Consider the following 22,852-nt stretch of genomic DNA (forward strand, 5'->3'; position numbering starts at 1 on the left):
TCACACACAGTCCTCAGCTAAAACCTCTCCAATGCATCATCAGTGATCTACAACCCATCCTGGACAATGATCCCTCACTTTCACAGGCCTTGGGAGGCAGGCCAGTCCTCGCACACAGACAACCTGAAGCATGTTCTCACCAGCAACTACACACCACACCATAGTAACTCTAACTCAGGAACCAATCCATGCAACAAACCTCGATGCCAACTCTGCCCACATATCTACACCAGTGACACCATCACAGGACCTAACCAGATCAGCCACACCATCATCGGTTCATTCACCTGCACGTCCACCAATGTAATATACGCCACCATGTACCAGCAATGCCCCTCTGCTATGTACGTCGGCCAAACTGGACAGTCCCTATGTAAAAGGATAAATGGACACAAACCAGATATTAGGAATGGCAATATACAAAAACCTGTAGGAGAACACTTCAACCTCCCTGGACACACAATAGCAGATTTAAAGGTAGCCATCCTGCAGCAAAAAAACTTCAGGACCAGTCTTCAAAGAGAAACTGCTGAGCTTCAGTTCGTTTGCAAATTTGACACCATCAGCTCAGAATTAAACAAAGACTGTGAATGGCTAGCCAACTACAAAAGCAGTTTCTCCTCCCTTGCTGTTCACACCTCAACTTCAGAGAAGAGGGCCTCATCCTCCCTGATTGAACTAACCTCATTATCCCAAGCCTGATTCTTGCATATTTATACCTGCCTCTGCAAATTTCCACTACATGCATCCGACAAAGTGGGTATTCACCCACGAAAGCTTATGCTCCAATACGTCTGTTAGTCTGTAAGATGCCACAGGACTCTTTACCAAGTTTACAGATCCAGACTAACACAGCTACCCCTCTGATGTTAGACACAGTGTATTTCAAAGCCTTCAAAGGCATATAGCTTTCCTGTATCTAGTTACTGCAAGGTATTATGGAAGAGTCATGGATACAGGTTATTGCTCCCTTTCAATGTGTGGCTGAGCCATTACGCTATTGTGAGTTTGCTATGTTTGGATCCACTAGCCATCCCTTAATATTTCCTTTTCCCTCCCTCTCTGCAGAATTCCAATATGAGACACCCTGGAGTTATTCTCTGAGAAATTACAGGGATGGAAAGTCACCCTGAGCAGATTTCCGTTGTGTAGCCTACTGATGTACCAGAGATACTGAGTAACTGTGATATTTCTCCTTACATAAGCACAGAAAACTGGTCAGGAATTTTCCCTTAAAGACCAAAATTAGTAGTATATATAATTAGTGGCCAGAATATGGTTGAATGTACAGTGCATGCATGCACATTTCAGTCTGCAAGAACAAGACCTGTGCAGTGAGCTTACAGTATATCAGTGGCAGCAGATGGTTCTAGAGTTGGGGAGCTAAACCAATATTGGCCCATCCCACTGCCTGGATGAATCCCTCCTCTTAGACACCAATATAGTTAGGAAGGGGGTCATTTGTTTTTTCTCATCCTTAAATATTCCTTTATAATGCATGTGAGTTGTACTACACTAATATTAGCACAGTACCTTTATTTTCTTTAACTCTTTATTTTGTTATTAGGAAGGTTACAGATCTTCTCTGCAAGAGATATAGAAAAATGACCTCTGTCTCAGACATCTTTATCTAACTAAATAAATCCTGTTTCAAGGTATGCTTGCAATTTATCGAAGATTCAGAAAAATGAGATAGGTTTGCTGTCAGCTGTAATTATGAATATTGACACTGATCTATGATAGTCGCCTGGCATGATTCTCAGATGCTTCTTCTGGAATGACAAGTTATATATTGGCCTTGTAATTCATAACTGGCCATTTACTTCTGGCCCTGGCAGAAATAGTAGCATGTAGTTAGTTTGAATACTTCTATATTTGCAACTGACGTGAGTAGCCTGGGAAGAGATGAAGAAAAAAGAATGCAATCTAAGTGGAAATCAAGCACTATTCAAGATTAGTATGTTAGCCATTGACTATCAAGATGTGCAGTACAGTTTAAATAAACCAAATTAAAGTGTTTTTGGCCCCACAGCCTGACCATGAAGGGTTTTATAGAGAGCTCCTTATTCAATTTGTGTTTTTATGTAGAACCACTCATTAGGAATGGACCAGGCAGAGGAGAAATTTTCTCTATCACTTGCAAACAGTAAATATTAGCCACCTGAGGAATATATCCCCAGATAAAAAGAGGGGAAAATTACAGAAGTTGACAAATGGATTAATAAACTTGAGTATTTCCTCTCTAAAGTCAAAGCTCAGTTAAAAAGCTAAAGTGCTGAGAGTCATTGAAGGTCTGGGGAAAGGTAACAAAAGGAAACTAAAGCTGAATGTGACTGACTAAATTCAGTAAATATAGGGTTAAATATTAATCACTAAGGGCTAGACTGTGCCCTTGTTTTACATGGGCAAGGAGGGGGTTACACCCCTTCCGCAGCTCCCACTCCTATACTTTGCTTTTGTCTAGTTCTGGTGCAGAGCACAGCTGCTGCTTTGCATATACAGCTCCAGCCAGAAGCAAGTAGAAAGAGTTGGGTTAAAAAGGAGATGGAAGTGGGTGGAGTCTTCACTCTGCCCTCCCACCACTCCTTTTGTATACCAGATTTAAAGGGGGAAGTAAATTCCCTGCCCCCCCCCAACAGTAAATGGGGTACAGAGGAGGAACTGTAATCTCCGTCATAACTCTTTCCTAGGGATTCTTCTGTAACACAGCACGTATGCACTGCTGCTTGCTCAGGGCTAAGCTTGAAGGCCCTGTTTAGCCCTAAATTAGGTTCAAGAACAAAATGTTGCAGTTGGTTAGCGCCATTGTGGTTTATGCCAGGAATTTGATTTGGAAAGAAATCTGAACAGAACTAAAATGCTAGCAGCCTTGCACTACAGCAAGACAACCTGAGAAGTGACATTTCATTTTCCCTATCCAGCTGCTAACTTGTGTCTCCTATACCCTGTTCATCTTTCAAATGGTCAAGACCAAAGCAGTTTATCCAATCTAATGAACATTGTCATTATGACATTGAGACATTAAGAACTGTTCAAGCTTGACTAAATCCACTCATATACAGTAAAAGAACATTGAAAAAAGGACAAAGAAAACAGTTTCTTCCTTAAGACTTCAATTCTTGTAAAAAAAAAAAGCACTGTCTTTATAATGGGATTTCAACTTGTGATGCCCTGTGCTATGATACAACCCTCCCATCCTAAAATGGGAAAGTTATGTTTCATCTTGAGTTGCAGATGTGCACAAATTCAACCTACTCCCATTGCATTAAAGTTAATGGACATATTGCAGCCCTATGAATTTCTATTGCAGCACCATCTAATAGACTTTCCACTCACAGAGCAAAATGACGGCTCTGTGATGTTATCTGATTAAAGTATGACCATATAGATCATTGTTGCAACCACTTATATATTTGCAGCAAATATTGTACAAAGACTGTCGAGTGAGGTGTCTATGAAAAGGTTATGATTTGCTGGTTATGATGCTATCTGTATGCATGTATCATTTCTCTATTTGAAGTTATAAGTATTGGCTCTATACTTGGATTTCAAATGTTTGCTCCTGGTGTACCACCCACAAGGTAGCTAGCCAGCACATCTTGGAGGGACTGTTCAAATTAAGTGGTTCATCAAGGAACACTTGGTTGAAAATGGACCACAGGAGATGCCCATCTACACTGAGTGGACTGTCAGACGTGCCATCTGGAGTGTAGGTAATGGCTTCCAGCAATGACTGAGGGAAATTGGGCATGAACATGTGACTTGCCCATGTGACTCCAAACTCCATCTTGTTGCTGTAATTTTCCACACTAAGAACAATGGGATGCCCACCACATGGCAAAAGCTGTAAAAGGCCCTGGAAACATGTTCACTTTGTCTTCAATCCTGCTTATTACCTCTGGAGGAATTTTGCTAAAAAATTGAAACTCTGAACAAAGGACTGAGTGACCCATCCAAGCTGTGGATGTATTCCAGAGACTTGACTTAAGCCAGCAGTTTATTCCACCATTGCTACAAGCCTGACCCAAGAACTTTGCTATTACTGTATGTAATTGATTCCTTTAACCAATTTTAACTCTCACCTTTGTTTCTTTTTTTATAAATAAATCTTTAGATTTTAGATACTAAGGGATTAGCATCAGCATGATTTTTGGGTAAGATCTAAGTTATATATTGACCTGGGTGTGTGACTGCTCCTTTGGGATCAGAAGAACCTACTATTTGATGAGACTGTTTGTAAATAACCACTCATCTCTGAATTTAATGTTTTGGTGGTGATATAAGAACTGGAATGCCTGAGGAAACTGCCTTTATGTTTTCTTGTTAGCCAGTGTGGTGAAACAGGAATTTACTTTTGTGGCTAGTTTGGTATATCTTATAAAAGAATAGCCACCAGTTTGGGTTGTGTTTGCCTATTTCTCAACAGTTCGTCCTGAATTTGGCATCCTCAGTTGTGACCCACTAAGGCACGGTTACAGGCTCTCTTCCAGTTAGGTCACAACTGTTCACTGTATTATGTGTAGAGATGTGCAAGTTTTGAAATGCTCGCAAGTGACTGCCTCCCAAGGGTCAGGGGAAATACCTGCTTCTGACAGGTAGCCTGATCGGTTAATTATGCACATTTTGGATTGGTGTTCAGTATCTGAGTTAATTACTCAACAAAGATTGGCTGTCCCAGGTTTGTCAGCAAGAAGAATATTTTAATATGAACTTAGTGATCATGGAAGGTACTGTTACCTGGGGTTCTTTCAACCCAAAGCTCTTGGTAACTTTTACTCTGTGCAAGGTGGTGTCAGGAAATAAATCAGGGGAGACAAGGCCATCCTCCCGAGAGATGGCTGGCACAAAGAGGACAACACGAGTGCTTTCACTTAAAGCTAAACTTTACTTAGTCTCAAGCACCTATACACATGTCCGCAACAGGTTAGTAAAACACCCCCAACCCTTGATAATTACCAAAGCTGAGTGTGGCTCTCGAGTGGCACAGCGGCAACCCGTCTCCTGGTGGGAAACACAAGATGGATCCAGAGAGAGTGTCCAGTCCTGAAGAGTCCCACTACCTCAAACTTTTTTCCCTTATTTATACATTAGTAATAGAATGACATGTCCCTTAAAGCAACCTTGTTAAGTAAGCAGTTTTAATGGTCAAGTGAGAGGTTCCTCCTGAATATCGATTAACCAGGTGTGGGTTTTTTCAGAGTTTGCAGCCTTGAGGCCCCAATAGACATTCCTGGGGCACATCCTGCTCTTCTAAGATGCATGTATCAGCAACTTCAACACAATTCTTATCAGGAAGGATGCAGGGTTGTCATAAATATAAAGGGAAGGGTAAACACGTTTAAAATCCCTCCTGGCCAGAGGAAAACCCCTTTCACCTGTAAAGGGTTAAGAAACTAGGATAACCTCGCTGGCACCTGACCAAAATGACAAGATACTTTCAAAGCTGGAGGGGGGAGAAACAAAGGCTCTCTGTCAGTGTGATGCTTTTGCTGGGAACAGAAAAGGAATGGAGTCTTAAACTTAGTAAGTAATCTAGCTCGATATGCGTTAGATTCTGTTTTGTTTAAATGGCTAATAAAATAAACTGTGCTGAATGGAATGTATATTCCTGGTTTTGTGTCTTTTTGTAACTTAAGGTTTTGCCTAGAGGGATTCTCTATGTTTTGAATCTGATTACCCTGTAAGGTATTTACCATCCTGATTTTACAGAGGTGATTCTTTTACTTTTTTCTTCAATTAAAATTCTTCTTTTAAGAACCTGATTGGTTTTTCATTGTTCTTAAGATCCAAGGGTTTGGGTCTGTGTTCACTTATACAAATTGGTGAGGAATTTTATCAAGCCTTCCCCAGGAAAGGGAGTGTAGGGTTTGGGGAGGATTTTGGGGGGAAAGACGTTTCCAAGTGGGCTCTTTCCCTGTTATATATTTATTAGACACTTGGTGATGGCAGCAATAAAGTCCAAGGGAAAAAGGTAAAATAGTTTGTACCTTGGGGAAGTTTTAACCTAAGCTGGTAAAAATAAGCTTAGGGGGTTTTCATTCAGGTCCCCACATCTGTACCCCAGAGTTCAGAGTGGGGAAGGAACATTGACAAGGATCAATCTGCCCTGTCTGTGGCACCCAACTCCCCCCACCCCCGCCACCGCCTTGGTTAAGCTAAGCCTGCTGACTTGGGGGCTTTTAGCAATAAGCCATAGTGGTTTCAGGCACTTTATTGGTTTGCCAAAGTCTCCCCGTACAGTACCAAACTGACAGCACTAGTGACTGAATTCATCTAATTACCCACAGCATAGGTACAGCACGGAGTGCGGAGATGCAAGCTTCTTCTCCATGCTGCCTGCCAATGTGCCTCAGGCTGATCCAGAGGGACTACATTTAAGGGTTAAAGAGGGTATTCTGGTTCCCACGCTCATTCAACCATTGGTTTATTTGAAGAGGATAAAAATAAGGGAATAACTGGAAGCAATGTCTTTAGTGATATGGGTCCACTTGGAACTTGAGTGGGACCACCAGCTCACTTCAAACACAACATCAAACTGCTGGTGAATAGTAACACTCCTGGTGGATGGAACTGTGGCAAGTAATCTTTCCTCAGCTGTCCCAAATTATGATTAAAATGCATTTTGCAAAACACAGTCTCATAGAACAAATGTTATCAGGCATAGAGTAATGCAGGCTCTTTGGAACCTTGGGATCAGAACTTTTTCATTTGTGGGTCTCCAATGCAGCTGTGAGTCAGAGGTACAACAGTAGGGGGCAGTACATTGGAAAGTTGATTGCTGCAGGAGACTGGCTGGCATCAATGAATTTGAACTGATTGGGCAAGAAGGAAGGTCAAATATCCACAAATTGTGGGAGGGGGAGAAGACATGCATTGATTATTGGAGAAGATGGAGAAAAGAGAGAATCCATCCACATATTTATAAAGAGAAGAAAGGACTAGGTTGAGAAGAAAGATCTGGCATTTTCATTGATCAGGACCTCATTTATTCTTACTACAGCATCACAGTTCTAAAATATTTTTTTATAAAACCCCTCTTGTAAGATTAGTATCAGTCTCAAAAACTATGAGAGAGCAAGCATGAGAAAGAAAATGGATTGAAAAATGAAAGACCAAAAGTGAAAAGAAAGACAATTTGTACTGCTAAGTGATGCAATAACACTAAATTAATTTGAGGATTTGGGGTATTGCAAATGAAAATCTTTTCTTCTTAAGGAAAATAGAGAGACAGAATAGAGATATATCTGCCAATATAGATAAAGGCAAGTCATTTAGAAAGAACATCAAATACGTATGTCTGTATATGATTCACTACAAAGATTTAAAAGTCACCATAGGTATCTGTGTCACACCAATTTATGACAGGTTTCAGAGTAACAGCCGTGTTAGTCTGTATTCGCAAAAAGAAAAGGAGTACTTGTGGCACCTTAGAGACTAACCAATTTATTTGAGCATAAGCTTTCGTGAGCTACAGCTCACTTCATCGGATGCATACTGTGGAAACTGCAGAAGACATTATATACACAGGACCACTCTCCTTGCAATGTGCATGATAATCAAGGTGGGCCATTTCCAGCACAAATCCAGGTTTTCTCACACCCCCCCACACACACACAAACTCACTCTCCTGCTGGTAATAGCTCATCCAAACTGACCACTCTCCTTACAATGTGTATGATAATCAAGGTGGGCCATTTCCAGCATAAATCCAAGTTTAACCAGAATGTCTGGGGGGGGGGGGGGGCGGGGGTAGGAAAAAACAAGGGGAAATAGGCTACCTTGCATAATGACTTAGCCACTCCCAGTCTCTATTTAAGCCTAAATTAATAGTATCCAATTTGCAAATGAATTCCAATTCAGCAGTTTCTCGCTGGACTCTGGATTTGAAGTTTTTTTGTTGTAAGATAGCGACCTTCATATCTGTGATTGCGTGACCAGAGAGATTGAAGTGTTCTCCGACTGGTTTATGAATGTTATAATTCTTGACATCTGATTTATGTCCATTTATTCTTTTATGTAGAGACTGTCCAGTTTGACCAATGTACATGGCAGAGGGGCATTGCTGGCACATAATGGCATATATCACATTGGTGGATGTGCAGGTGAACGAGCCTCTGATAGTGTGGCTGATGTTATTAGGCCCTGTGATGGTGTCCCCTGAATAGATATGTGGGCACAGTTGGCAACGGGCTTTGTTGCAAGGATAGGTTCCTGGGTTAGTGGTTCTGTTGTGTGGTATGTGGTTGCTGGTGAGTATTTGCTTCAGGTTGGGGGGCTGTCTGTAGGCAAGGACTGGCCTGTCTCCCAAGATTTGTGAGAGTGTTGGGTCATCCTTCAGGATAGGCTGTAGGTCCTTAATAATGCATTGGAGGGGTTTTAGTTGGGGGCTGAAGGTGACGGCTAGTGGTGTTCTGTTATTTTCTTTGTTAGGCCTGTCCTGTAGTAGGTGACTTCTGGGAACTCTTCTGGCTCTATCAATCTGTTTCTTCACTTCCGCAGGTGGGTATTGTAGTTGTAAGAATGCTTGATAGAGATCTTGTAGGTGTTTGTCTCTGTCTGAGGGGTTGGAGCAAATGCAGTTGTATCGCAGAACTTGGCTGTAGACGATGGATCGTGTGGTGTGGTCAGGGTGAAAGCTGGAGGCATGTAGGTAGGAATAGCGGTCAGTAGGTTTCCGGTATAGGGTGATGTTTATGTGACCATTGTTTATTAGCACTGTAGTGTCCAGGAAGTGGATCTCTTGTGTGGACTGGACCAGGCTGAGGTTGATGGTGGGATGGAAATTGTTGAAATCATGGTGGAATTCCTCAAGGGCTTCTTTTCCATGGGTCCAGATGATGAAGATGTCATCAATATAGCACAAGTAGAGTAGGGGCGTTAGGGGACGAGAGCTGAGGAAGCGTTGTTCTAAATCAGCCATAAAAATGTTGGCATACTGTGGGGCCATGCGGGTACCCATAGCAGTGCCGCTGATCTGAAGGTATACATTGTCCCCAAATGTAAAATAGTTATGGGTAAGGACAAAGTCACAAAGTTCAGCCACCAGGTTAGCCGTAACGTTATCGGGGATAGTGTTCTTGACGGCTTGTAGTCCATCTTTGTGTGGAATGTTGGTGTAGAGGGCTTCTACATCCATAGTGGCCAGGATGGTGTTATCAGGAAGATCACCAGCAGGAGATTACCAGCAGGAGAGTGTGGTGGGAGGAGGTATTGTTTCATGGTCCTGTGTATATAATGTCTTCTGCAGTTTCCACAGTATGCATCCGATGAAGTGAGCTGTAGCTCACGAAAGCTTATGATCAAATAAATTGGTTAATCTCTAAGGTGCCACAAGTACTCCTTTTCTTTTTACACCAATTTATGAAGATTAAAGGAGAAGAAACAAACCCATGCTTTTTATTGCAAGTATGGAATCAGAACCCGGGGCAAAAAAGAAGGAGTAGCACTACAAGAAAATAATCTACTAATGGAAAAAAAAAAAACTTGATTTTTATGTCCATAAAAATTCAAGGTGTGTTATTTGGCTCTGAAAATTCAAACATTAATGTTGATTGAAATAGTTATAGCATAATAGAAAACAAAGGAAAGAACTGGATAATAACTGGCCCAATTATTTGTTGGAAATAAGTTTTCTGAAAAAAACACTACCTTTTTTTTTCTGTTAAAAAACAAATCTTGATTTCCATTAATTATCTCTCAAAATGTCTGAACAGATTATGGAACAAATTTCAGTGTGTATGTCATTCACAAACTGTTCATTTATTCATTATTCATGGTGTGCAATTCACTACTGACAGGTCAAATCAAACAAAGAAAACCACTTCTCTGGAGTGCTTTGGGGGGGGGGGCAGGGGGGTGTGACAACAAAATATTTCCCTATCTGTGGTTTATGTCCCATTCCTTGTCAAATATGCTTCAGTCCTTCTTGAGAATTTTTTTTAAATGGGAAAAAACGAACAGAGTGAATACAGAAAAGGTAAGGTTTTTGTCCAAAACTTGGACAATGTCCTCAATTCCTCTAGCTCTTTCCTCATCTTTGTCTTTTCAGAGGAAAGGGAGATCTTTTTACACCCCATCCTTTTCTGAGGAGGCTTTGAAAGAACTCTGGATGTAGTCATGGTTACTTTGGAGACTACAACTCCCAGCCTGCCCTGCTGTCCTCATCCAGTGTATGGAAACAAGCAAAATCAGCATCATCCCTCCTCAGTGAGAAGGAAGATGACAACCTTCATGTGAAGAAAGAAAAGGAGTACTTGTGGCACCTTAGAGACTAACCAATTTATTTGAGCATGAGCTTTCGTGAGCTACAGCTCACTTCATCGGATGCATACCGTGGAAACTGCAGCAGACTTTATATATACACAGAGAATATGAAACAATACCTCCTCCCACCCCACTGTCCTGCTGGTAATAGCTTATCTAAAGTGATCATCAGGTTGGGCCATTTCCAGCACAAATCCAGGTTTTCTCACCCTCCACCCCCCCACACAAATTCACTCTCCTGCTGGTGATAGCCCATCCAAACTGACCACTCTCCAAGTTTAAATCCAAGTTAAACCAGAACATCTGGGGGCGGGGGGGGGTAGGAAAAAACAAGAGGAAATAGGCTACCTTGCATAATGACTTAGCCACTCCCAGTCTCTATTTAAGCCTAAATTAATAGTATCCAATTTGCAAGTGAATTCCAATTCAGCAGTTGAATGAATTCATTGAATTCATTGAATTCATTTGCAAATTGGATACTATTAATTTAGGCTTAAATAGAGACTGGGAGTGGCTAAGTCATTATGCAAGGTAGCCTATTTCCTCTTGTTTTTTCCTACTCCCCCCCCCCCGCCCCCAGATGTTCTGGTTTAACTTAGAATTTAAACTTGGAGAGTGGTCAGTTTGGATGAGCTATTACCAGCAGGAGAGTGAGTTTGTGTGTGTATGGGGGTGGGGGGGATGTGAGAAAACCTGGATTTGTGCAGGAAATGGCCCAACTTGATTATCATGCACATTGTGTAAAGAGTTGTCACTTTGGATGGGCTATCACCAGCAGGAGAGTGAATTGGTGTGGGGGGGTGGAGGGTGAGAAAACCTGGATTTGTGCTGGAAATGGCCCAACCTGATGATCACTTTAGATAAGCTATTACCAGCAGGACAGCGGGGTGGGAGGAGGTATTGTTTCATATTCTCTGTGTATATATAAAGTCTGCTGCAGTTTCCACGGTATGCATCCAATGAAGTGAGCTGTAGCTCACGAAAGCTCATGCTCAAATAAATTGGTTAGTCTCTAAGGTGCCACAAGTACTCCTTTTCTTTTTGCGAATACAGACTAACACGGCTGTTACTCTGAAACCTTCATGTGGTCATCCCTGCTAAGATCTTCTGGACAACCAATGCAACATCAACTTGACAACTGAATGCCAATTGTTGGCCTTGCAGTATAAAAAGCAACTAAGGTGACAATCTCAAGAAAAATTATGCTCTTCAGAGCAAACAGCAAAACAAGCTCATACCTACTTGTATGCCAACTCCATGTAGAAGGCTTCTCTCCTGCAAAATATGATTACTTGACTAAGCAGCTATGTGAACAGAAGATCGATGTCCTTGCACTACAAGGGACTCACTTATGGGATAACAAACAAAAACTGAAATGTCACATTCCACGATACTATTTAGCAGCAAGCCACCACCACCCAAAACATGGCAATGTTAGTGAGAGAAGAGCTCTGGAACATCTGCTCCATGGTTTTAAACTCTTCAGTACCATACATGATTACAATAAGAATCAGTAATCTTATGATCATCAGCATCTATAAGCTACCAAAAGTTGTCTGCCACACCAGCTGTACCAAATCACAGCCACAGTTCAATACGGATCAGACTTCAATGGCCATCATACATCCTGGGGTTATGATGGGGATAGGAATGGCCTGATTCAGAAAGTATCCAAAATAGGACACTGCAGAACACTGCACCTAGTGACAGTTATGCTCACCAACCACACATTTTGCATACATCTAATGGAACAAATGAGCAGAACTTTTCTATTGAACAATGGGCTTTCACAGGGATCCATCTTGGCACCATCATTCTAACATTTATATCAGTGACATGCCATCAACTCAGTCACAGAAACTTGGGTGAAAGTGCTCACTTGGGTACAAAGTACAAGATCATCCACATATCCAAGTGGAATGCAACCTCACAGAATATCTAAATAAAAAATGGGAGAAGTACAGCTGATTATGGTGACTCTGATCAAACCCTCAGAAACCATTTGTCTCCTCATCCAGCACTCAATATACAAAGAAATATGAATGTCACTTTTTTCTGTGACACCAAACTTAGGCATGAGGATTTTCTGAAATATCCAGGAGTGGTTTTGGATTGTAGTCTCATATACTGCCTCACATCTGCCAAGATAAAGCCTACGAACAATATAATCAACAAAGTAGCTGGGGCCAGTTGGGGAGCAGATGCTCACATCTTGTGGACAGCCACCTTGGCCCTCATCTTCTCAGTAGCTGAATGCTGTACACCAGCATGGGCAGATAGTATACATACAAAACTTGTTGACATGCAATTGAATACTGCTGTGACAATCACCACAGGAATGCAAAAGTCAGCACTGACAGTCTGCCTCCATGTCCTCACATGTATTTTACCACCGTCCCTCTGAAGAGAAGCAGCAATAATAAGAGATTATGACTGTGTGATAATGAACCCAGACTTGGCTATCTCTGAAGGTCTCCAAAACCCCCTGAGATGCCACCTTAAGTCCAGGAACCCATTCTGGTTAGTGGCCAGAGCTTTTAAAACCTCAGGGCTGTCACCAAAAGGCAAGTGGCAGAGGCTGTGGGGAAAATAGGGGGTGGAAGATTAAGAATAGAGACCTGATTATCATCCTATAGATCAGCCATCTGGCTTCACCATGCCACGTAAGGATAACAGTGAACTTCATCAGAACCTCACATGGGCATTGCAATTACCTACTACACAAATGGAAAATGAAGGGCAGCCCAACATATGAATGTGGAGAAGACATCCAAACTATGGAACATCTAATGAACCACTCGCCTCTAAGGTCCTTCTCCAGAGGGACAGCTTTGATTCATTCCAGGTCACCAAATGAACAAACCTGGACATCAGCCTTTCATGCTGCTTTTCAAGTTGCCAGCCAAAAGAAGACTGAGTCTGGTGGTAAATTCCATCCCACACGGGGTTTGATATGATGCAGACATACAGCTGTTCATCATCACTCAATTGCAATCTCATTCACAAACTAACCCACTCAGCAGCTTCATATACTTGAACAGGAGAGGTAACAATATAGACCATTGTGGCACCTCACAGGGGAGAATCCAGAGGAACAATTGCATACGACTGTCTTCTGTCACCCATGTAATATAGATGTAAGCAGTGTCAAGATGAGCTCCACCCTGACATCTGGTGGTGAGGTGTGGCAAGTTGTGGAAAAGAACTTCAGGGGCCGATCTCATTTGCATAGGCACACCCACCCCGCCTAGAATGAGGCCATAGCTGCCCAAATGGTCACTTTGGCTGCTGTGGGATCCCCAGTGTCTCTGTTATTGGGGCAGGAAGAATAAATTGTTGTTACCCTGATTATGGGAACTGTGCTTGGAACTGTACTTGGCCTTTTGTTATGATGGAGGGACTCAACATCAACTAAGTAGCACTCGCTAGGCAAGGGTCATGGGTTTTAAAACTCTGTGAATTGAGAGAGGTTGGGGACAAGTATTAATACTTGGTGGCATGGGCCCCTTGGTGAGGGCCTTACATGCTAATTGCACTTCCTCCTCTCTCCACTGTGGAATATCGGAGGTAATTTTGATTCCATTAGGAGTCTAGTTACAGGCTGCTGAGCTCACTTTGGGCTAATGGTGCACCAGCACTGAGGCTCCCCTACTACGAGCTGAACTGACTAAGAGCAGAAATCACTGAGCGTTGTGTTAAGTAGTGGGGGAGCCTGAAGATATATTGTGGAGCAGTTTGCGGGACGGCTGGAGTGCCTTGTGGACAGGCTGGTGGAGCAGTTTGTAGGACAGCGGGTGCTGCTGGTGGGACGCGGAGCAGTTTGTGAACCAGCTGGTGGAGCAGTTCGTGGACGGCGGGAGTTGCTTGTGGGCCGTGGAGCTGAGCGAAGGAGTTCGTGGGCCGGCTGGCGGAGCGGAGCGAAGTGAAGGCCTATGGAGCTGTGGGGCGGTCAGCTTCAGATCATGTAAGGTGCCTCTTACCCCCGTCTCATCTCCACCCAGGTTGGGAGGTAAAGCTCCGCAGATAAACTTTCGAACTCTGGGGCTGCCCTGACCAGGGACAGAGACTTTTGGGTCACTGGACTTTTGGGATTTTGGGTGATTTGGGGTTGCTGGACTCAAGAACCAAAGGGAAAGGGGCATGCCCCAATTTGCTTGGGGTGGGTTTTTTTGCTCATGGGTTGTGTTATGAATCCTGTTGGTGGTGTTTCCCCAACATAATGCCACATTGTTTCTCTCTGTTATTAAAAGGCGTTTTGCTACACTCAGACTATGTGCTTGCGAGAGGGGAAGTATTGCCTCTGGGAGGCGCCCAGCGGGGGTGGTATATATTTGTCCCAGGTCAGTGGGTGGGGGCTCGAGCCAGTTTGCATTGTGTTATTGGAATGGATCCCCTAGATATTGAACCCGGCCCTTGTTGCTGCCAACTCTGACGGGCAGAAGGGTTACATAGACACTGCAGAACTATTCTCTCTACCCATGCAAGGCTTGCAACAAGATTAACAAAATCTCATGATTCATGTCAGTGTACTGGCAGATCTAAAAAAATCAGCAAGGGCACTATCTTCATCCATTGCTACAAAGAGATGTAGTCATTGCAATTTGTGTGCCATACCTAAATCTAAACCAGATTGACCAGGGCCAAAGAAATTGAAAAGATGAGGTGCCTTACAGATTGATTTAAAGAACTACAGGCATCCTGCATTCCATAGGGAATGAAGGCCATTTTCCTTTAGCAACAAGGACAGGCCCTGGTCCATCTCACAGGACGTGCACTAGCATGGCCATAAACTCACTGAGCAATAATGGCTGCAATAAACAGAGAAGACTTCGATTTTTGTCCTTTATTGCAGTCCTCATTTATATTTGTTTTGTTTTTGAAATAACATTTATTTATACCATAATTCATTGTTTATTTAATCATGCTATTAATCCAACACAATATCCATGATATATGGTTGCAGCCGTTATGAAAGTTTTCAGCGCATCCCTCAGATCTGATGTTTAGATCTAAACTGCTCAGCATGTTTGGCAGAATGTGCACCATACAGCTATCTTTTTAGAATAAGTGTCCCTCTCTATTTCAGTTAATTGAAAACAATTCTCAATCGCCCTCCTGTGTTTAAAGAATCAGGGATTAAGATAGAGATGGAAAAGTATCAGGGTTTTAAATACATATAAACAACATAGTTGTTTGAACAGTTGACAAATAAATTCAAGCTCCACAGGATACTCTTGTTTAGGATTTTCCCAATTAGGCATTTTATTTGATCTCTGGGTCTGGGTGAGCCACAATTCTCTAGAATTGAAGAGGAGATTAATGGACCAGATACAATGGCTAATTTATCTCCAGGGTTTAGTTCCTTGCTTGTCTTTGCTAGTTTAATACTAGCATATGCAAAGTCAGATAAATCAAAATGAGAATTAGGCTGAGAGCAGCCAATCTTTAGAGGGAGCCTCCCAGATTATAATATGTTTCTTTCCTGCTCTAAATACAAACTTTACTGTAGAAAATTTTCAGGGAATGTGTTCAAGCCCAATGGTAAGAAAACAATTTAGAAAAGAGATGTTGACATTTCACATGTTGGAGAGATGTGTGCATGAAATAATTTACAAAAGAAGCTAAAGATCAGATTTCCAATAAGGACTGGGAGATGTGGCCCCCAGAAAATATTTGAAAAAAAAAACTGATGCAATGTAGGGCACATATAAAGGAGAAAGCAGGTTTTTTCTTAATGATAGCACTTGAATCTGAAATTAAGCACAGCAGGTAGGAAGATACTGCAGGGATTTTAAAAGGTATCACACATCTGTATGCTAACAAACTTTGTTAGCTGTAGCTGGGTGAGCCATGCAGTTTACATTCACAAGTGGGAATTTTTGTATTTTATTTTATTTTTTTGCATATACACTTTTATGTAGACCCAAAATTTAGAACAAATAATTCTATTTAATAACATTTGTTTTTGTTTTGATCAAGAGTCTTTTTACACAGGCTGTATTTTACATAGGCTCTTTTCCAAGAGCCTGTGTTTTCACCTCTCTCTGTATATGATTTATATGCTGTGGACCAGATCTTCATCTGGTATAAATCTGTGTAGCTCCATAGAGTTGTGCTTATACAACAACGAGTGGTTGCCATGGTTAAAAAGTCAGAATTTTGCCCATATTTACTGCAGATACTGCACTACTGTGTAGTACTTGTTTATATGAAGAACAGGAAATAATATGTCTTTCAAATAGCAATGGTGGGGTAACTGACTGAAAACGAACGGCCACATAATGCCCCTGGGATGTACTCAGTAAGGGTGCCCTGCATAGGCAGATCTTGCCCCTTTCATCGCACCCTTTCCAGGACTTCAGAGGTCCATGGAAAGTATTGATATCCATAAGCTGGTAGGTGGTTGGCTCTAGTTCATCGGGGGATGAATCCATGTTGGAAGGCAGTGGGCTGCAGCAAGGCTAAAGGGGATGCATATCACTCACACACACACACACACACAAGCCCTGTGGTGTTTCCTGGGGCTTTGCAACCTTTTCCACAGGGTTTCTTTCAACTTGGTTAACGCCCCCTTCAAACGGAGGTCTAGGTGGGAGTTGTGGCTAGTGAGGCCCTGGGAGTGCAGTTCCAGTGGAAAGGATCTAGCAGTCCCCCTCCCTTTCCAATAGTGTGTATCATTTGTTTTTATGTCAGAATTTAAAACTGATACACTGCGACCTATAGAAAAGCTTCCTTAGATCATTCTAAAATGTCTTGATTTATAGCTTCTCTTGTCCTCTGCACGAGTATACACAGCTTGTCTCAGCTTGTCTATATTTTTAAAAGCCAGTAACTGAAAGCAACAAAAGCAAAAAATTTGATGTATTTGCAAGTTTCACAGTGCATTTCAACAATTACATACTGTAAATCTTAAACATTCATTTGCATCATAGTTCTTTCTGACAAACACAATTATACCATTTTCTGGTGACTTTATGGACTCTTACTTTAGTTAGGTAAAAGGAGGGCTTTGTTTTAAGGGTTGCTACAGTGTAATTGTGAAAAATGCAATCTGGTAAACAGCAAATTAGATAATCTTTCTGATGTTTGATTAAATTCCATTTCTGTATAAGCTTGAAAGCTTGTCTCTCGCCAACAGAAGTTGGTGCAATAAAAGATTTTACCTCACCCACCTTGTCTTTTTGTTAGAGACATTTGGGGGGGGGCGGAATTCTCAAAAATAATCATTTTTGAAAAAATGCAATTTGTGATTTGAAAACTTTTGATTTGAAAAATTTCAACCAGCTCTGTTTCTTGTAAATTCAAAATATAGTCAATTGCTGTTCCTGTAAATGGCCCTGATTCAGAAAAGCACTTAAGCATATGCTTAACTTTAAGCATGGTCTTATGTGTCATTGATGTCCATGAAACTTAAGCATGTGTTTAAATATCTTGCGCCCCAAAGCAGCAAAGATGAGTAGCCCCACTGAAGTCAACGAGACTACTCATGTACTTAAAGTTAGGCACATGCTGGAGTGCTTTTAGAGAGTGAGATTTACACATTCACATGAGTAATCTCTCCGACCTCTCAACAGATGTAAGTCTTCACCACCCTGAGTGATGGCTGTACAATCCAGGCCTTGGAGGATTTTTAAAGTTCTTACTGATACTATTTTTCATAGAAAGTCATTTAGATACCGATGGCCAATTTTTCTAAAGAGCTCAGCTCATTAGAGGTGAGATACTGGCACCAAGAAGTCCAATGGCAAAATTCCCATGGACTGCAATGGGTTACAATTTCAGTCTGGGTGCTGATCTCTTGACACTTTGGCCACCTATTTGGAACCTGTATGAGAGCCGAGCTGTGTTGAAAACCTGACCCTTCATTGTCATACATTTCTCCTTTCTAACTTTAAAATCTTCCATCATACCTATGATTGTCAAGTTCAATGCCACATGTCATACGGACATCCTATTTGTCTCAGGCACCACTTTTTAATCTTGTTTGTCAACACTGTTTGATGCCCAGAAAGATTTACTTGAACTGCAAATATTATCAGATACCTACTGTTCCTCTGCAGTACCTCAGGGGGGATTCTAAACTGGCCATCTTAGATCTCTGCACTTCAAAGAATTCCCCCTGAAACCTTGTTTACAGCAAAAGCAGAAAAACAAGGTCCCATTTCCCTTTTTTACTACCATTAACCACATTAAAGCACAACACTCCACTAACTAATTCCTCTCCAACATACACACAAACACCACTGCCAGCTAAAATGGGTCAATTGCTTACATTTTAGCATGGTAATTTAACACCACAAACCTGATGCAAAGAGAGACAAGAATGTTTTAGTCATTTCTGTCTCCATCTCACTCACCTCTGTCTTTGCCAGAGCTTTGTGGCAAGATGCAGAGACAGATTCATCACACACAGGGTTGAATAAATTAGGGCTATTGGGTGCTCTCTCTTACCCTAATGTCTCACAATGCCAGCTGCAAGTGCAGCTCCATAAATATAAGTCAGAGGTTTATTAGTCACATCACTCCCTTGGAATGTGTATTGTGTCTGGATGACTGCAGTTTTGAATTCATGAGTGACCTTCACTCTAACAAAGTATTCAATGAGAGAAAAGAGAGAAAAAAGTTTAACTTTCTAGTGGGAATAATTTTATGGAAGCTGTATTTTAAGATAAAAATATTCAGGAGCAAATATTCAGGTAGGGAACAAAGAGTTGGAGATTCCAGTGTTTTTTTCTGTGCTGTGCAGACATTTACTGCAATACAAAAGGCTCAGTGTATCTGAGTTGCCTACCATTAGCTTGGATCAAGGTTGCATTAGCTGCATTCTCCTCAATAATATACAGTTCAGATGTGGTTTCATTTCAGTGGCATATGAAGAAGAGAGATCCCAAGGCTCAATTTTTTTAAAAAGAAGGCCCATTTGCACATGCTAAAGGCTACATACAGTTATTGCATTTGTGTGTGATTTTGGTATGTGTGGACCAACAGCCAATTAGGGTTGTAACTAGCCATTAGCATGAGAAAAAGACATGATTTGCCACCCAGCTGTGATTGCTGGGCCTCATCCTCCTTTTATGCTAGTGCAAACCAGAAATAACTCAATTGAAACAAATGGCATTATATCAGTGCATGCAAATATAGGCATTTTAAAAAGTGGCCCTCAATGACTTGGAATTCTATAGAACAGACTTAAAGATAGGTTTCAGAGTAACAGCCGTGTTAGTCTGTATTTGCAAAAAGAAAAGGAGTACTTGTGGCACCTTAGAGACTAACCAATTTATTTGAGCATGAGCTTTCGTGAGCTACAGCTCATGCTCAAATAAATTGGTTAGACTTAAAGATAGTACAGCGGTATTGTTGTATCCTTGGGAGCAGGAGTTTTAGGAAGAAATCACTTGAGACGCAGAGAGCTGTAAACCTGGAAAGAAGCCATTTATTGACACACACTGAACCAACCAGCAACCAGACAAAAAAGTCTGGACTATCCCCTAATAGATTCATAGATACTAAGGTCCAAAGGGACCATTATGATCATCTAGTCTGACCTCCTGCACAACACAGGCCACAGAATCTCACCCACCCACTCCTGCGAAAAACCTCACCTATGTCTGAGCTATTGAAGTCCTCAAATCATAGTTTAAAGACTTCAAGGAGCAGAGAATCCTCTAGCAAGTGACCCGTGCCCTAAGCTATAGAAGAAGGCGAAAAACCTCCAGGGCCTCTTCCAATCTGCCCTGGAGGAAAATTCCTTCCCAACCCCAAATATGGCAATCAGCTGAACCCTGAGCATATGGGCAAGATTCACCAGCCGGATACTATAGCTCAACTGGCATTTTGGGATGTATAAGTAGGGGCATTCCCAGCAGATCAAGGGACGTGATCGTCCCCCTCTATTCGACATTGGTGAGGCCTCATCTGGAGTACTGTGTCCAGTTTTGGGCCCCACACTACAAGAAGGATGTGGAAAAATTGGAGAAAGTCCAGAGAAGGGCAACTAAAATGATTAGGGGTCTGGAACACATGACTTATGAGGAGAGGCTGCGGGAACTGGGATTGTTTAGTTTACGGAAGAGAAGAATGAGGGGGGATTTGATAACTGCTTTTAACTACCTGAAAGGTGGATCCAAAGAGGATGGATCTAGACTACTCTCAGTGATAGCAGATGACAGGACAAGGAGTCTCAAGTTGCAGTGGGGGAGATTTAGGTTGGATATTAGGAAAAACTTTTTCACTAGGAAGGTGGTGAAACACTGGAATGCGTTACTTAGGGAGGTGGTGGAATCCCCTTCCTTAGAAGTTTAAGGTCAGGCTTGACAAAGCCCTGGCTGGGATGATTTAGCTGGGGATTGGTCCTGCTCTGGGCAGGGGGTTGGACTCGATGACCTCCAGAGGTCCCTTCCAACTCTGATATTCTATGATTCTATGATACAGAAAATTCTTTCCTGGATAACTCAGATCCCACCCCATCTAACATTCCATCACAGGGCCATTAGGCTTATTTACCATGAATATTTAAAGATCAATTAATTACCAAAATCATCTTATCCCATCATACCATCTCCTCCATAAACTTATCGAGTTTAATCTTAAAGCCAGATAGATCTTTGCCCCCACTGCTTCCCTTGGAAGGCTATTCCAAAACTTCACTCCTCTGATGGTTAGAAACTTTCGTCTAATTTCAAGTCTAAACTTCCTGGTGGCCAGTTTATATTCATTTGTTCTTGTGTCCACATTGGTACTGAGCTTATATAATTCCTCTCCCTCTCCAGTATTTATCCCTCTGATATATTTATAGAGAGCAATCATATCTGCTCTCAACCTTCTTTTAGTTAGGCTAAACAAGCCAAGCTCCTTGAGTCTCCTTTCATAAGACACGTTTTCCATTCCTCGGATCATCCTAATTGCCCTTCTCTGTACCTGTTCCAGTTTGAATTCATCCTTCTTAAACATGGGAGACCAGAACTGCACACAGTATTCCAGGTGAGGTCTCACCAGTGTCTTGTATAATGGTATTAACACCTCCTTATCCCTACTGGAAATACCTCTCCTGATGCATCCCAAGACCACATTAGCCTTTTTCACAGCCATATCACATTGGCAGCTCATAGTCATCCTATGATCAACCAATACTCCAAGGTCCTTTTTCTCCTCTGTTACTTCTAATTGATGCATCCCTAGCTTATAACTAAAATTCTTGTTATTAATCCCTAAATGCATAACCTTACACTTCTCACTATTAATTTTCATCCTATTACTCCAGTTTACAAGGTCATCCAGATCCTCCTGTATGATATCCCGGTCCTTCTCTAAATTGGCAATAACTCCCAGCTTTGTATCATCCGCAAACTTTATTAGCACACTCCCACTTTTTGTGCCGAGGTCAGTAATAAAAAGATTAAATAAGATTGGCCCCAAAACTGATCTTTGAGGAACTCCACTGGTAACCTCCCTCCCAGCCTGACAGTTCACCTTTCAGTAGGACCTATTGTAGTCTAACTCAGCTGCCATAGCAACAACAAAATTCTATTACTGCAACAACCAAATATACAACACATTTCTCACCCCTTAATGAGAGCATCCCCTAAATAAAACAAACACTAAACTAGAGAAGGAGGGTAGACTGCCTCTGTTCCCGGCCAAATCCTGGGGATTATTTTGCCCTGTAACTGTGGGCTCACCCTAGCTAAAGATCCAGCTTTCTGTCTCTAGGCAGATTATGGTGGACTTCTGGTGTTTGTGCACCGGAAAGTGTCTTGGGCGCAGGCCGGACAATGGGCTCAGTAGTGCGAACAGGTGAGGATGTGGTATTAGCTCGTTCAGGGAAGGGGTGTATCTCCACCACTGGCAGTAATGGGGAAAGTCAGGAACAGGTGACTTTTGATTCGGTGTCTCGCCGGAAGTGGTGAAGTCAGGCAACTCAACTGAAGGTGTCCTGGGGACTGGCATGACCTGGCAACAGCTGATCTACTTGTCACCACCAGGTGAGATCCTCGGCAGTCCGGACAATGTAGGAAACAGGCCCGGTTTGAGTTATGACAGTGGCAGGGACCCATTTAGCTCCAGAAGCATAATTCAGAGCCAAAACCAGCTGTCCCAGGCTAAATGTTTGGTCTTTTGCTCTGGGTGCATGCCTGATAACTTGATCTTGCTGCTGACTTTGCACAATTTGTCAGGGTTCAGAAGATTTCAGCAGATCAAAGCAAGTGTGCAGCTGTTGTCCCATCATTAGAAAGGCTGGGGATGCCTTGGTTGTAGCATGAGGTGTGTTTCTGTAGGATAGTAAGAAGGTGTCCAGGCACTTTTGAATGGATAATTGTCCCCTTGCCAATTTCAAAGCTTGTTTTATTGTCTGCACAAATCTTTCAGCTAATCCACTGGTGGATGGATGATAGGGTGCTGAAGTTGTGTGGTGTATTCCATTTTCATTCATAAAATTTCCAAACTCCTGAGAGACGAACTGCGGTCTGTTATGACTCACAAGTTGTTCTGGCAGACCAACACAACTAAAGAGTTCCCGTAGTTTTTGGATAGTACTCTCTGCAATAGTGGACTGTATTATAAAGACGTCTGGCCATTTAGAATGGGCATC

This window comes from Lepidochelys kempii, chromosome 5, assembly GCF_965140285.1.
Source record: "Lepidochelys kempii isolate rLepKem1 chromosome 5, rLepKem1.hap1, whole genome shotgun sequence".
Taxonomy (NCBI): Eukaryota; Metazoa; Chordata; order Testudines; family Cheloniidae; genus Lepidochelys; species Lepidochelys kempii.